At 35.5% G+C, this 15,803-nt stretch overlaps 1 protein-coding gene across 4 annotated transcripts in view; it reads right to left on the bottom strand.

Annotated features, from left to right (window-relative positions):
- The window catches only part of CTNNA2 (catenin alpha 2), a 1,097,968-nt gene that overhangs the window by 1,071,172 nt on the left and 10,993 nt on the right, over positions 1-15,803 (bottom strand). The gene's annotated exons all lie outside the window — the stretch shown is intronic.

Here is a 15,803-nt window from a genome sequence, read left to right as displayed (position 1 = left end):
GTCACTGGAGTTACAGGCATGAACCACCACACGCAGCTATTAATATGTAGTTTTAAATATTTAATTGACACATAATAATATAATGAGATATATTTAGCATGAGATTTCACTACATGTACATAATACATAATGATCAAATCAGACAAAGTGGCATATCTATCACTGTAAAACATTATCATTTCTTTATGCTGCAAACATTCAAAATCTTCTCTACTGGTAAGTTTGAAATAAACAATTATTGTTGGTCACACACTGGTGTGCTCTGACACATCAGAAGCTATTCCTATCCAACTATACCTGGGTATACAATGACCATCCTTTCTCCACCTCTTCCTTCCCTCCACCCTTCCCAGTCTCTGCTCATCAGTTTCCTACTCTTTACTTCTGTGACATTATTTTTATTTTCCTTGTTGCCTCCCTTTGAATGGTTCAAATAAAAACAACCGACTTGCTTTCTTGCTTTGCCTCTTTCTCTTTGTCATTCCCTTTTGTGATATAGGTATAATTATTTAATGCAACAAATTTAAGTAAGTTCTGGAAAAATGACAGCAGGCAAAAGGAGACAGAATTCCTATTCTCACAGTCTGCAGTCTGATGGGGTAGACAGGCATTATGAAATTATATTCAAATGAGAATATAATTGCTAATTATGATAAGTGCTCTGAGAAAAAGACAAGCTCTCTGAATGCATGTGACAAAAATCCTGACCTGGCTCTGCAGTCAGAGGAGGTTTCCTGGACAAGTGAGTCCGAAGAGGAGCTCTAGACATGTCGTCCTTAACCGGGTGAAAAAGTGGAGGTAGTGGACATTTGCAGATCTCCTAATTGCCATGCAGTTGTGGTCAGTCTCATTTATTGATGTGGAAGTGGGAGGACAGACATCTCTGAGCAATATCTAAAGGACTTTTAGACACTGACAGGCTTTGTTCATAAAAGTATGATGAGGTCACAGGATCAGACAACCAAGAGTGAACTCAGCCCCAGGTGGGGGTGAAGGTGGCATTTCCAAACCTCCCTATTTCTATTTTTCCTCTTCAAGCCCTCCTTTATATATTACAATATAAGGATAAAATGTAAAGAATTTATAAATAATACAGTATCCCAAAGAAGGATTCTGTGAAAGTTTAGTTCTCGGGAGCTGTTAGAATTCACATTAACTATGGGCCTCATAGGGTCAAAACATTTTATTGAATTTAGCCTTCGTGAATTTGTCCCAAGGACCAGGATCACGGATAACACTTTCTATCACCTCCAGTGCCCACCAGGCCTCTTTGCACTTTCTACATGTGCTCTTGAAATGTGAAGTCCAACGGAGGACAAGAAAAGAAAAAGTTTGAACGACAGTGAATAGAGCCAAAAGGCTACTTCCTGCTGTTTGCATGCTTCACTCCTATTAATATATTTCCCCATAGTGTTGGTTCTGTTTTTTAATAACAGCACAACACTGCTGACTCACATTCACCATATGGTCCTCTTGGACTCCCAGGTCTCTCTCTGCTGTACTTGTGCCTGCCTAGCTAGTCTTTTCTTAACCATTATCTATGCAATTATTTGGATGTTTTCATTCCTAAGAGAAATTTGGATTTATCATTATTGATCTTGATTTTGGTTTTAACATAGCACTTCTTCAGGTTATTCTATTCACTAGCATGCTGCCTCGCTCAGACCCTCAGAAGGCCTCACCTGCCTTGCCGCAAGAGCCTCCTAATTGATTTCTCTGCCACCACCTCTCCCAATTATGATCCTTGCTTTGCACAGTCATCATGTCACGCTTCAGACACTACAGCACCTTAATTAGACAGCTTCCCCTTGAAAAGAAATGAAGCCAAAATCCCTTAGACTAGTATTCAATACCCTGTCCAATCTGCTCCCAGCTTCTCCCTACCAACATCTAACCCCAAGTGACCTAAGTATCAACCACACACTTTTCCTCGTGTTTCCACAACACTCCCTGAGCTTTCCTGGCTTTATTTATTCTCTAGAATGCGACCATTTCCAGCCCTACCTACTGCTTTGGCTTTCAAAATCAGCTTGATATAAAGATCAGATGTCTCTATTGTTCCCATTCACTCCATTCAGGATGTCTCTCCAACGCTGTGCTCCCACATTTTGTATCACTATCACAACCCAGTAGTTTCTCCACAATTTTAAGAATAACACCACAACTGCAATTATGAACACTGACCTGTTCAAGTTCTCCAAAATATAAGGGATCAGGGAAAAATATGCTTTACATTATAAAATAAGTAGAAGATTCTCAAAAATATCTATTCCTGATATACACATACTCTTTGACTCCCAACAGGGTTACATCCAGATAAACCCAGTGCAAATTGAAAATATCATAAGTCTAAAAAGGTATGTACTATCCCTTACCTACTGAACATCATAGCAGCAACTCAGCACACGGCAGCATATCAGCTGTTTACCCCGTGTTCACCTAGCTGACAGGGAGCTGCAGCTTACTGCCACTTTGCAGCATTGATAAAGAGTACTGGGCCACTTATCACAAGTCTCAGAAAAAGCATGAAATTCTAAATTCTAACGGTAGTTTCTACTGAATGCATATTGGTTTTGCACCATCCTTAAGTCAACAAACAGTAAGTTGAACTGTCATAAGTTGGGGACAGTATGTATTATGGTTAAAATTAAGCCCTGATAAGTTTTCCCTCCAATAATCCTCTTTAATCATTATGTAACTACAGATGTAGCAGCATCTATCCAGATGTTGAAATGTCTACAATTTTTAGAGAGTTTGGCCAAAAAAAAAAAAAATTAGAATTTGTGTTCTACTTTGTTTGGTTTTCACAAATTATTCTGGCATTTAAAACTATGTCTTTGTGACCCTAGCCTTGAATAAATGGAGTTGAAATAGACCTTTGTTCTTGGCATGAACGTGGTCACCCATTTTTTCCTACCAAAAGTGGAAACAATAATTTTTATATTCACTTACTGAAAACTGTTGAGCTAAATCATGCATATATAAAGGAAACCTTGATTTTAAATTTGGAGTATAAAATCATGGTTCATGACAGACTGACTATTGGTATCCAAGAATGCTGTTATGTGTAACTTCCTCATGAGAGGAACACAGAGACTCAGCAGGTAATTCAATAAATATATGTTGAACAAAATTATAATGTTCTTCTAGGATGTTAATGTAACCAACACAGTATTTATGATCTACAAGTAAACGTGGCTTTGATGGATCCCACATTCTGCTTTCACATTGTGTGGGCAGCAAATAACCTTTGCTTCTGGGTGAACCCTTCAATTCAAACAATAAAAACTGATTACCAATACTGATTCGGTTCGTAAGGTACAAACACCTCAGTTTTCCTTCCAGTAAGCCAGCTCTCTCCTAAAGTTGAATTTTCCTAAGGTCAAATACATTACTCCTCTCCCTGTGATTGGGAAATGTAGGAAAAAAACAAAACAGAAACATAAACACTGACACTGAAAGAGCAAAAGGCTATAAGCATTAAATCTAATGTGAGGGCATGAGAAAAAGAATGAAGGGAGAAGAGGGCAGGACCAGCATACGGAAAGAAGAGATGGCAAATCCCAGAAGAGCAGAAAATTGGGGTGAAAGCTACAAAGCAAAAGTAAGTTGATGTGTATTTGGTTCAAGCCTTCGTTAATTTCTAGAAATGACGGTCATTCTATAAGGAGGCAGATGGGTGAGTAGGGAGGTTAAATCAAAGTCACTCAGTTAAGGAGTCATTTTCTCAGATTACCAACAGGGTTGCTCTCCTTGGGACCAGATAACTGCAGAGATTGGCCAACTAGTTAGAAATGAGGAAGTGAAATGAGCAATATGAGACTCTACTTGAGGTACAAAAGGCAAAGAGGATGATGAAGAGACACAGACGTGACTACCACTAAAATCCATGATGCTATCCATGTGAAGAGAGTGGGGGAGGAGCTGAAAGCTAATAAGTGCCTGTGCACACCCCTACATTCACACATACTTTCTTAGAGATACTCAGGTGTGTTTGTGAACTTGATCACTTAAAGAAATTTTCCATATTTATCCAGACTGAACAATATTTTTATTCAAAAGAATCTGTGACAACATTGCAATGATAAAAAGGTACTTCTAGTACCAGGAATATCTGAATCTCTTTGCACCTCACTACTTCACTTGGAAGTTGTATAAATTAGCAAGGGTGGCCTACTAGAGAATTTATCTGCCTACACTTGTCCAATTAGTCTGGACAGTGACAAACCAGTTTCACCTAATTCCATCATTCAGTTCTTCACAAATTAAACTACAAAAAAACTCAGATGCTTGAGAAAGTGAGGTTGACAATATGAATCCAGGCAGTTTTCTTTGTATCTGTCTGACTTCTTGGCATCTTCTCTTCCACTTTTAGCAGATTGCTAAGTGCCCTATTACTGCGGGCTAGATGTGGGTCCTCTGAAAGTCATCTACACACTGCATCTCTTTAGAAAGGTACCACGTAGTTAACCTGATAAATGCCCAAGTCGGGAGGACATTTGAAAACTGTTCGTTTATGTGTCCTTTGAAATGTTCCACCAACATTGGTGATATTTTGCAGCAAGGTAGGTGTAATTATGGTAATTGGGCTGGCATTTTCTCAATTCTTCAACTTAGCTGACAATGTGCAGCATACTGGAACCCAGAAGAAACCAAAAATAAGAATTCTAATCATTTCTCTGTCACTATCTCTAACTCTTTCTATAAATTTCACCCCAGCACCATATATTCCCCTCCCCTTCATATTGATCTGTTCTTAGAAGTTTAAATTCTGTCGCATGTTTCTGATAATGAGTTATTGTTATCAGATAATCATATATGTGCATATTTAACAATAGTAATAAATTTAAGAATAAATGACTTACAAAGGCAAATAATTATAAAATGCCCAACTGGATGTTCCATTTAGCATAATCTCCAAATTTCTTTTTTCCTGATCATAAAAGCAAAATATGTTCAATGAAAAAATATTCACTTTTCTAAAAGAAGTTTTGGGGGCTTTTTATTGACTGATCTCTGAGGGCAGATCTAACTATGAAATGGATATATATTTTAACATATTTACATGAATAGCATACTTTTTTATTTTGCCTTTATTTTTACTACTTAAAAGTATTATGCCATGCCAGGCACATTGGTGCACACCTGTAATCCCAGTGACTCAGATAGATCACAAGGTAAGTGGATCACAAACTGGAGAATAGTCTCAGCAACTTAGTGATAACCTGTCTCAAATAAAATAAAATAAATAACTAAATAAATAAATAGGGTAGAGGGGTATAATTTGGTGGTAAAGCAACCCTGGGTTCCCTCCCCAGTGCACAAAAATAATTGTCATATTTAATCTATCATCTGCTTACTTTTAAATTCCTTTCTTTTTACACTCATAAAGGGCTTTGTTACTCAATTATCAAATTAAATAGTCATGTATTTTTCCTTCTAGTTATTTCATTATGGTCAAATTAGGGAGGGAAGATTGGTAAAGGTTCTGTAGCCAAATTGATACAGAAAATCTAGATGTAGGATACTTAAATCATCGTGTTTTGTTCTTTGCTTTTGGGGGTATTTGTTTGCCTGTTAAATAGCAGAACCTCTCAAATGCTATTTTAGAACAAAAAAGTCATTTCCAAGTTTACTTAGGTATAGAACTTGCTCTGATAAAGCATTGCTTAGAACCATCACCTCATAGAAAACACATTCAATGTGTTCTTCTAGGCCTCTGCATTCATTAGAAGCATATGCCATTATTGGTATCTTAACTAGTGTAGGGGTCATTTCTGTCTCTCAGAATCTATTCCATCATTGCCAAATTTTGTACACTCTAAAATATGTGCTCCAGTTGATTAAAATGTAACCAACCTTATGATCTCAGAAAATCATGTAAGAATGTGGAAAATAATAAATCATGGGAATTCAGTGTGGTTTTCTCACTCTTGAAGAATAATTGTCTTATTGCTCTTTAGATATTATAAAGTTGATATTTTCAAACATACCAAAATGTCTATAAACTTCCATTCATTTCATGTCTTAAAAGGATTAATGTATTTAAACTGAACTGTTTTACAGAACTACTGACCTCTATTTATTGACCAAATACTAAATTTCATAACACATATTATAGAGGAGACTTACATGAATAAAGCTAATCCCTCCTTTAAAGATATACACAGTCAAGGGTGCAGGTTGTGAAAAGAGGAATGGAGAAAGTACAACAAATACTGCAGTGACAGCAAGACCAAGCATAACCTGAACTGGTTACAAAGAAAAGAATAGAGAAGTTGGGAAGAGAGTGAGGTGGAATCTTTGTAAGGAATCAGTTACAGATCCATCAATGAGGGAGGGTGGATGTAGAAGGGTTCCTACACTGACAGCAGAAAATGAGTCCATGATGCCTGTGAAGGTGACAATGAGTCCATGGTGCCTGTGAAGGTGACAAAGAGGTATATTTTGAAAGTAAATATTTTCTACTCCTGAAAAAGAGGGTGTGGTGCCCTTAGGGAGCATAATTTTTAGAATATGACCTTGAGTTTGGAACATGTGAGCCCTGAGAAGTAGACTAAGGCAATGGACTTAATTTGGTAACCACAGAAGCACGTTGAAATTTTTTCAGTAAAAAAGATTAGAACTATGAAAACTTAATCTGATGCATGTATATCAAGATTAGGGGGTGTAATGCTAAAAAATGGCACTCAGATGTGGAACCAAGGAGACTGAGAGCAGATTAAATTTTATGACTGAAAAACAGTACAAAATTAAGCAACAACCTGGAAGTTTGTGGATAGTTTAAATTTATGTCATCGAAAACCAGCAAAAAGAGAAGAGTTTGGAAAGTTCATATGTCAAGCATAATCAATGATGGTGAAAGAAAACTCAATTAGTTAACCAGAAGAACGTCAGGAGGGAAATTTTAAAAGTATCGAAGTACGTTCAACCAATCTATCTACAACCATATTTAAATTTTTAATTCCATCACAGGACTACTGAAAAATAACACAAGCATGATTTATATTTGGGACATAGGATAGAAGGAAATAAGACAAGTGAATAGTCCCTCCAACCCTCCTAAACTGACTGGGGTCAGAAGACTCCTCAAAACTTATCTAAACATGTCATGAAATCATTCCTTTAATTCCTAGGACAGAATTACTCCCTAAAGGTTGAGTCTACAACTAAACTTTATTTCCTGAGAGTATGTAGGCTAAAAGGGTAATATTATTCATTAGTTCTGTTAGTTTCAAAAGAAGTGGAACAGAAATTGTTCAGCTCAGCATCTTCAGGTAGATGATAGAATTTTTAACACCAAGAAGTCTAACTAAAACCAGTACATATGACATATCTTAGAAATATCCCTTTAGGCCTTCTCAATAACATCATTTATTTGGAGGGTTAATTTTTAAATATCTACTAATATAATTTTAGCTACTCATGTCATTTTTATAAATCCAATAATTCCCCTGGGTGCATGCTCACGTGTCAACGCTTACACACTTTGCCTATGCTGGACCTTGGGTTAATGCTCTATATACCCTGCTGTGTATTATTGCAGGCATAAAACAAGCATTCAAGAAGACTGTTTCTGTTGCTATGGAAATATTTAATTTCCTAATTAGTAGGTATATAAATGCAAAACCATAGTATTTGATTATTTCCAAAGTTTGGCACCCAAGTCCACTATTCATGACTGAGGAAAGACTCCCCATGTTTTCGATACTTTTATTCAAAATAAGAATTAAAAAGTTAAACTGTTTTGCACCTTAATGCTTTAAATTGATTTGTTTTGCTTGAGAAGAACGAAAAAGGAATATATGTAAGTCATTTATTCTTCTCCTCAAGTAAGATAAATGAAAATATTTACTTACTAGTAAATAAGAACTAGTGGTAGGTAGCATTTACTTCTCAAAAGGGTTTCTTTAAACTATAACTTCCCTCATGGTTAATGATTAATAAAAAGTGGTCATAATTACAAAATAAAATTTTAGCAATACAACTATAAAGTAAAGCAAGGTATACCTAACATCATTTTCTTTCCTTCTCTTCATCAAGTTTGGTCTAATTTGGGTGCTATAGTTTGGATCTTCAATGCCACTCAGAGGTCCATGTTTTGAAGGCCTGGTACCCCCCATGGTGCTACTGGAGGTGGTATAACCTTAAAGAGGTGGGGACTAATTGGAGAAAGTTAGGTCACTGGTGTGTGTCCTTGAAGGGGATATTGGGATATTGGCCCCTCCCTCCTGTCTCTCTCACTCTCTTTTGCTTCTCAAGTACCATGAGGTAAACAGGCCTCCTGTGACACAGGCTCCCACCATGATGTACTGTGCCTCCACAGGACCAAAACAACAGTGCCAAGAGACCATGGATGAAAACCTCCGAAACCACAAGCAAAAACAAACATTCCTTCTTTTAAGTTGATTATCTCAGGTATCTCAGTCAGTGATGGAAAGCTGACTAACATAAAGAGATTTGCAACAAAGAAAAAATATGAATGGTGCAGAGTAAGTATGAAGTTTTAAAAGTGGTAAAATTCTAAAACCCATTTCTTTTAAACTACTCTAGGAAACTAATTCACCAGTGAACTCCTTTATCCTGAACACCTTTCCATCCTAAACTGCTCCTAAACAAAGAAAACTAAGCCCGGTCTTTCCTTCATACTTGCCTTTCCCTTGCCTTTTACCATCCAAGTCTGCCAAAAAATTCCAGAAACACACAACTGCTAATTTTCCTTTTCCTAGTCACTCCTCTGTTCAATACTATCAATTTCTAAGCTGATCACATGACTAAAGCTACCATGGCAAAGATCAACACAGGAAGCAACCATTTCATACTTAACAAATGTAATGATCTCTCATTAATCTTTAACTTCCATGATCTCTGGACAGCATGCTTTCCCCTGTGGAAACAAAGGGAACTTGGGAAATTCTTTCTTCTGGCCTTAGGAGAAGTTGATGGCAATCATCAACCAAGGAGGCGCTTGCCTCTCCCTTCTTCATATCTCACAACTCAGATGGCGTACTTCCCCTACAGCAAATAACTAAAAAATGTAGAACTAGAAATAGAATATAGAAGATACAAATTGTTCAATAAAGACATATTTCCTCTTCATTAATAAACTATTTCTGCTAGTCACACATGCAGTATTAGTAAAATACCTTCACTTTTGCTGGCAATGTGGGACACACAGTTAACAAGAGATATGGCTTTTTTCTCTTTTACTAAAAGGATTTTTTGCACAGATGACTACACTTAGAAGAGTTACAGTTTAGTTTCGTGAGCTTCATTTTTTAATTGTTACCCACAATCATAGTTGATTAGTGTGGGGGGATGAAGAAGGTAGCTAGAAGGAAAATTCTTCTGGTTTAAATATCCAAAACCAGAATGAAGGAACAATAAGCCTATCCTCCCAGAAAGTCTGAGAAGACATGAATTGATCATTGTTTGGCTGCTCGTCTGTTTACCTCCCACTGTCTCTTCTCATCACCAGCTGGGTACCTGGGCACCTAGGAACAGGCTGTATGATTGCTACAGTCCAAGAATCTGGCCACACAGGAGCTTCCAGGCTTCAGGCTTCAACATCTGATCACAGCATTACCAACTCTTCCTTTGCCCTGTGGACAGACCCTAAGGACCCCCTGGGTGGAAGCAAAGGATAGATGCCAGATTTACTTTACAATCTGCCTTTCATTGTTTCTGTGTGGTCTGGATAAAAATAAAATTAAATCCTAACCAAGAGCTGAAAGTAAGAGTTACATTTCTCTATCTTAAAGATTTTTTCACTTTGCAGATTTCTTGTCTTTAAAGGTAAATATCCTCATAGGATCCTTCTCTCTTTCCCATCAAATGTTTTTCATTCTTTGTCCCCTATGCATTGGAATTCCTGAATTGATACTTCTCATACTGCTTTTTGCCACTCCTTAGGGCATTTAATCTACTTCCATGATTTTAACTATCAGCTCCATTTTTGATCCAAAATTTCTTTTCTGTTTTTCAGTACAGAGGATTCATTAAACCCAGGGGTACTCTATGACAGAGCCATATCACTAGTCCCTTTGATTTTGTTTGGAAATAAGGGTCCCACTAAGTTGCTAAGACTGTCCTGCAACTTGTGATCATCCTGCCTCTGCCTTCTGTGTTGCTGGGATTAGTTGCATGCACTACTGAGCAGAAATAAAGCTCCCTATCTGAATTACCAACAATTCAGAAGTCCAGGATTCACAAGTGTTCCCTGAAGACTTCATCTAGAAGTCCTATAAGTTCTTCAAATTAAACAGCATCAAAACCAAGCATCAATTTACTCCCAAACTATGTTACAAACCAGAAGGATATGTGAGAAAATTCAGTTATACTTCTGTATGCCTTTGTCCTGAATTCCTCCCATCCTATTGGAGTTCTCCTACTTATACATCCTCAGTCCTGCTTTCTCCATTACTCTCACCTCCTCAAGCACCATTCCTCCTCAAATACTCTAGCAACCTCATTTGCTGGTCTCTAAACTTACAGTGACCTTCCTAAATTCATGCTTTCTCCTCAATTTCCTAAATTATCTGTACAGGAAACTTGCATATGTTCTTCAAGTTATCTTTCAAACGTGAAGCTTTTGTCTTTTCTCAATAATGTTTGACTTTAAACATTGCTTCCTTACTATCTATAACTCTGCAAACACCTTCTTGCCAGGTCATAGTCTTTGGCTGTTTGTCAGTTGGGTCAGACTTTTGCAGTATATAACATTAGATGTCCTTAAGGTAGAATCAATGACTTGCTCTACTTGGTATCCCAAGTAGAATACATGATCTAAGAAAGTGAGGAAGAAACATCTTTTCAGTTATATAATGGCTAGACAGAAGCACAATTAAATGCCACTTTCAAAGAGAAATATTCATCTTCATGTCTACATGAACACAATACAATTCTGTACAATATATATTAGCTTTGAGTTCATGTCTTATAAAACTATGATTTAAAAATTACAAAAGGTATTATTTATATTTTCAAATAGAAAAACAAATAAAACTACAAATAATTACTTGATTTGTTTGCCTTCAATTTTTTAGATCTAATTTACGTGCTACAATATTCACAGTTTTAAATTGTACAACTGAGGATTTTTTTAAGTATATACACAACCATAATGTTCATCCATCACCCACTAATTACCAAATGTTCATCAACACACACAAAAAAAAACCACAAGCCCGTTGGTATTCATTCCTCACTCATCCGTTCCCCAGCATGGCACAGCAATGAGTCTACATTTTTTTCTACACAGATTTGTCTCTTCTGGACATTTTATACAATCATATAATACATAATGATTTGTGTGTGACTTCTTTCATTTAGCATAATGTTTTCAAGGTTATAGGCGTTTTCACCTGTATTATCACTCATTCCTATTTATGGCTGAATAATATCCCATTGTATAGATATACTATATTTTGCTTAACAATTTTCAATGTACAGACATCAGTTCTTTCCATATTTTTGCTATAGTGAATAATGCCACTATGAATATAAATGTATGTGATTTTTATAGACATGCTTTCACTTCTCTTGAGGATATACTTTGGAGTGGGAATGTTAAATTTCGTATTTAACTTTTTGAAGAACTACAAAACTGTTATCTAGAATAGCTGCACTATTTCTCATTCCTGTTATCCTCACCAAAATTTGTTATGGACATGCTTTTTAATTTGAGTTTCATGGGTGTGAACTGGTATTTCATTGTGATTTTGATTAGTATCACACAATAATTATCAATGTTTAGAATCTTTCAGTGTGCTTAATTTTGCTTGTAAATCTCCATACAAGTCCTTTTGTCTATTTTTTATTTAACTATTTTCTACTATCAAGTTCTAATACTTCTTTATAAATCTGCAGGTCAACTTAGAAGAGAGAAAGTTTATTATGACTCATAGTATCAGATGCTGAAAACATAGACAGCCAACTCCATTGCTCTGGCCCAAGATGAGGCAAAACATCACAGGGAAAGGTGTGGTGGAAGGAACCTCCTTCCTACAAGTCAACAAAGAAGTAAGGGAGGACAGGCCATAGAGAATATATACCCTTCCAGGAGACATCCCCAGTGTTCACTGATATACCTCCTTCAGCCATACCTGACCTACCTTCAGTTACCACCCAGTCAGTCTATCCAAACTGGGTTAGACTGCAAAACTACATAAACCCAACTGAATTGCTGCAAAACAAGAGTAATCAAGACCATGTGGTACTGACCTAAGCACAGACACACAGATCTGCAGAACAGAATTGAGAATTCAGAAATAAACCCATATATTTTTCTCCTCACAATTCTATCATTTCATCTCCAAACATTTATCTATTAACACGAAGCTTTTGGGAGACACACTCATAACCAAACCATAACAGGGAAACTACTCTTAGTTATGTGATTTGTAAATATCTTCTTCAGTTCCATAGGTTGTTTTCTTGATGTTGTCCTGGGATGCACAAAATTTTTAATTTTGGTAAACTCCAATGTACCATTTCTGTTTCCTTTTGTTGCTTGTGCCTGGTACATCACATCTAAGAAACCACTGCCTAATCCAGGGTCCCTAGGATTTACATACAGGTTTTCTTCTAAGAGTTTTATACTTCGCTCTTATATTTAGGTCAGTGAAGCATTTTGAGTTGATTTCTATGTATGGGATGAAACAATGATGCAAATTCATTATTTTACATAAAAACATTCAGTTGTCCTAGAACCAACTATTAATATGACTATTTTTCTCACTGAATAATCTTGTCACCTTTGTTGTAAAATCAATTGACCATAATTATATGGATTTATTTCTGAATGCTCAATTCTATTCTGCAGATTGTTTCTACACTTATGCCAGTAGCACAAAGTCTTGATTACTGTAGTTCAGCAGTAAGTTTTTAAATTGAGATGTGTGAATCTTCCAATTTTGTTCTTTTTTAAGATTGTTTTCAGCTATTCTTGTTTTACATATGAATTTTAAGATGAGTGTGTCAATTTTTGCAAAAAAAAAAAAAAAAAAAAAAAAAAGGCAGCTGGGTTTTGATAGCAAGGGCATTGGACCTGTAGATCAATTTGGCTTCTTAGCAATATTAAGTTTTTCCAACTGTGAATACTTATGTCTTTCCACTTATTTAGGTTTTCTTTAACTTCTTTCAAAGATGTTTTGTAGTTTTCAATATAGAAAAGTTTGAATGCCTTTATATTACTAAAAAATTATACTTTTCAAGTCAAAATGATAAAAATATTGTTTTATGATTATAATGAAGTATAAGAATATTTTAATATAAAAATTTTACATAAAATATTTAAATATGTATTTTAAAAGGAGTATTTACTTCATATATTGATTTGTTTTAAGTAAGAAAAATTCTGTAACTTCCTAAAAAGTAACAATAAAATGTAATACACCTGCATTTAAGGGGTCAGCTACTCCTAACAGGAATAGTAAACAAAATTTTCTTTCCAAGGTACACTCATACATTGCTGGTGGGGCTGCAAATTAGTGCAGTCACTCTGGAAAGCAGTGTGGAGATTCCTTAGAAAACTTGGAATGGAACCACCATTTGACCCAGCTATCCCACTCCTTGGCCTATACCCAAAGGACTTAAAATCAGCATACTACAGAGATACAGCCACAACAATGTTCATAGCTGCTCAGTTCACAATAGCCAGATTGTGGAATCAACCTAGATGCCCTTCGATTGATGAATGGATAAGGAAACTGTGGTGTATATATATACAATGGAATATTACTCAGCCATAAAGAATGATAAAATTATGGCACTTGTAGGCAAATGGATGAAATTGGAGACCATCATGCTAAGTGAGATAAGCCAATCTCCAAAAACCAAAGGACAAATGATCTCACTGATAAGTGGGTAATGACACATAATGGGGGGTGGGAGGGGTTAGTGTTAGGGTTAGAGTTAGGGTTAGGGAGGGGGACAAGAATGGAGGAATGAAGGACTGTATAGAGGGAAAAGAGGGGTGGGAGGGGTGGGGGAAGGGAAAAAATAACAGAATGAATCAAATGACATTACCCTACATAAATTTATGATTACACAAATGGTACGCCTTTACTCCATGTATAAACAGAGAAACAACATGTATCCCATTTGTTTACAATAAAAAAATTTTCTTTCCAAAGTCAGTCAAGCATCAAGAAAATTTCATCAGAAACAAAGCTCTATCTCAAAGCATTCGAACAATCTAGAATGGAAAATATCTGTGTGCTACTAATTGATGTTTTATTCATACTTCTGACATTAGTTTTATTCAAACTCATCCTTATGGGTGTAGTTCTTTAGGGGAACACAGAACTATTACAATTAACCACATTTTAAAAACTGTATTCAGTGATTCAGAAACAACAAAAGTATCTTATAATTCTAGGAACCATGACTTGCCACGTGATACTAATTTCACATTCACATTCAATATTCTACACAGGAAAATGCCTGTTTTCCAAAAGTAAAAATTACATCATCTCTCTAGACTATCTTAGTATAAATCAAAGGATTTTAGCATGATGGGTTCATTTAGGACAAATCAATACTGATATGTATGCATAAAGCCTAGACCAGATGAATAATTACAATTCAAAGCAATTAGCCGACTTCCTTAAGTTGGCATAATCAGTGAAAAGTTTTCATTCAGAATAACCATATTTCATGATAAAAGAAGATCATGAAAATAATACAAAAGTTCAGCTTCCCTTCAAGTTTGAAAGAGAAGGTCATAGTGCCAAAATATTAAATTTTGGGCAAGAATTGGAGACCTAAAAGTTTCTTGGTGATGTTGAACCGGCTATGATGTTAATACTTACAAATTTCTAAAACAATAATGCTGGAACCTGGAGGGAGGTATTGAGTAGCATGACTACATGCCAATGATGACAAAATAATATTTAAAGTATCAGGTATCAAATAAAATAGTTGCTTAGATAAAGTAAAAGATTTAATATCACAAGCATTAGCATAATTAAGTACATTATCTCTACCATCACATCATTATCTACTCAACATTGCGAGGGCCTTTTTAAAGAGTCACATACAAAAAAATAAAATAAAATAAAACCCAAAAATTATAATGAAGTACTTGGAAAGGCCTAGAAAAGTTGCAAGGAAATATTTAGAAGCAAATACATAAAATCCATTTAGGCAATGTGATTATTCCAAAGAGAAATGCAAAAATTACATACATTAATATAAATATAAGTATGTATTGGGGTTACTATTTAAGCTACAGAAAGTTAGTCTAATTTCAAAAACAAAAATGGATTGTCTGGGCCATAGAATTTCAGATACAAAGTATCTCATTCACAGTAAACCTAAGAAGAAAAAAAAATGTTTTCCAATTTGAAATTGGAAGACACTATAAGAAAAAATAAGCATATTTTATCCTTTACAAATAAATAAGACTTGAAAATAAGTATGTCTGTATTTAAACCATGACCTGTTATCTTAAAATATAAACAGGTCACACAAATTGATAAGAGAAACACAGGAAAAAGGACAAATTTTATGAACCACTAAAGTATTTCAACAGGGTAACTGGATACAAAACCAAAATGTAAGAGAAAAAAATTTCCCAAGTCATAAAAACTACATGCAAGATGGTAATAAACAACAAAATGAGACATCTTATGAAGTTAGAAAGTTGTTACTTCTTCTTCAAAAATATCTTAATTTAAATACAATACTGGTTAAAATACCAAGAGTGTTGTTTTAGAAACTTGATAGCCAAATAATCATATTCTTCTGAAAAAAAGAATAAGTTGACAAAAAAGATAAGAGACTTTAGAAACAGAAAAGCA

The sequence above is a fragment of the Sciurus vulgaris genome, assembly GCF_902686455.1.
Source record: "Sciurus vulgaris genome assembly, chromosome: 14".
NCBI lineage: Eukaryota > Metazoa > Chordata > Mammalia > Rodentia > Sciuridae > Sciurus > Sciurus vulgaris.
Note: the sequence above shows the minus strand (reverse complement) of the source record. Positions and strands in the feature narration are given on the sequence as shown.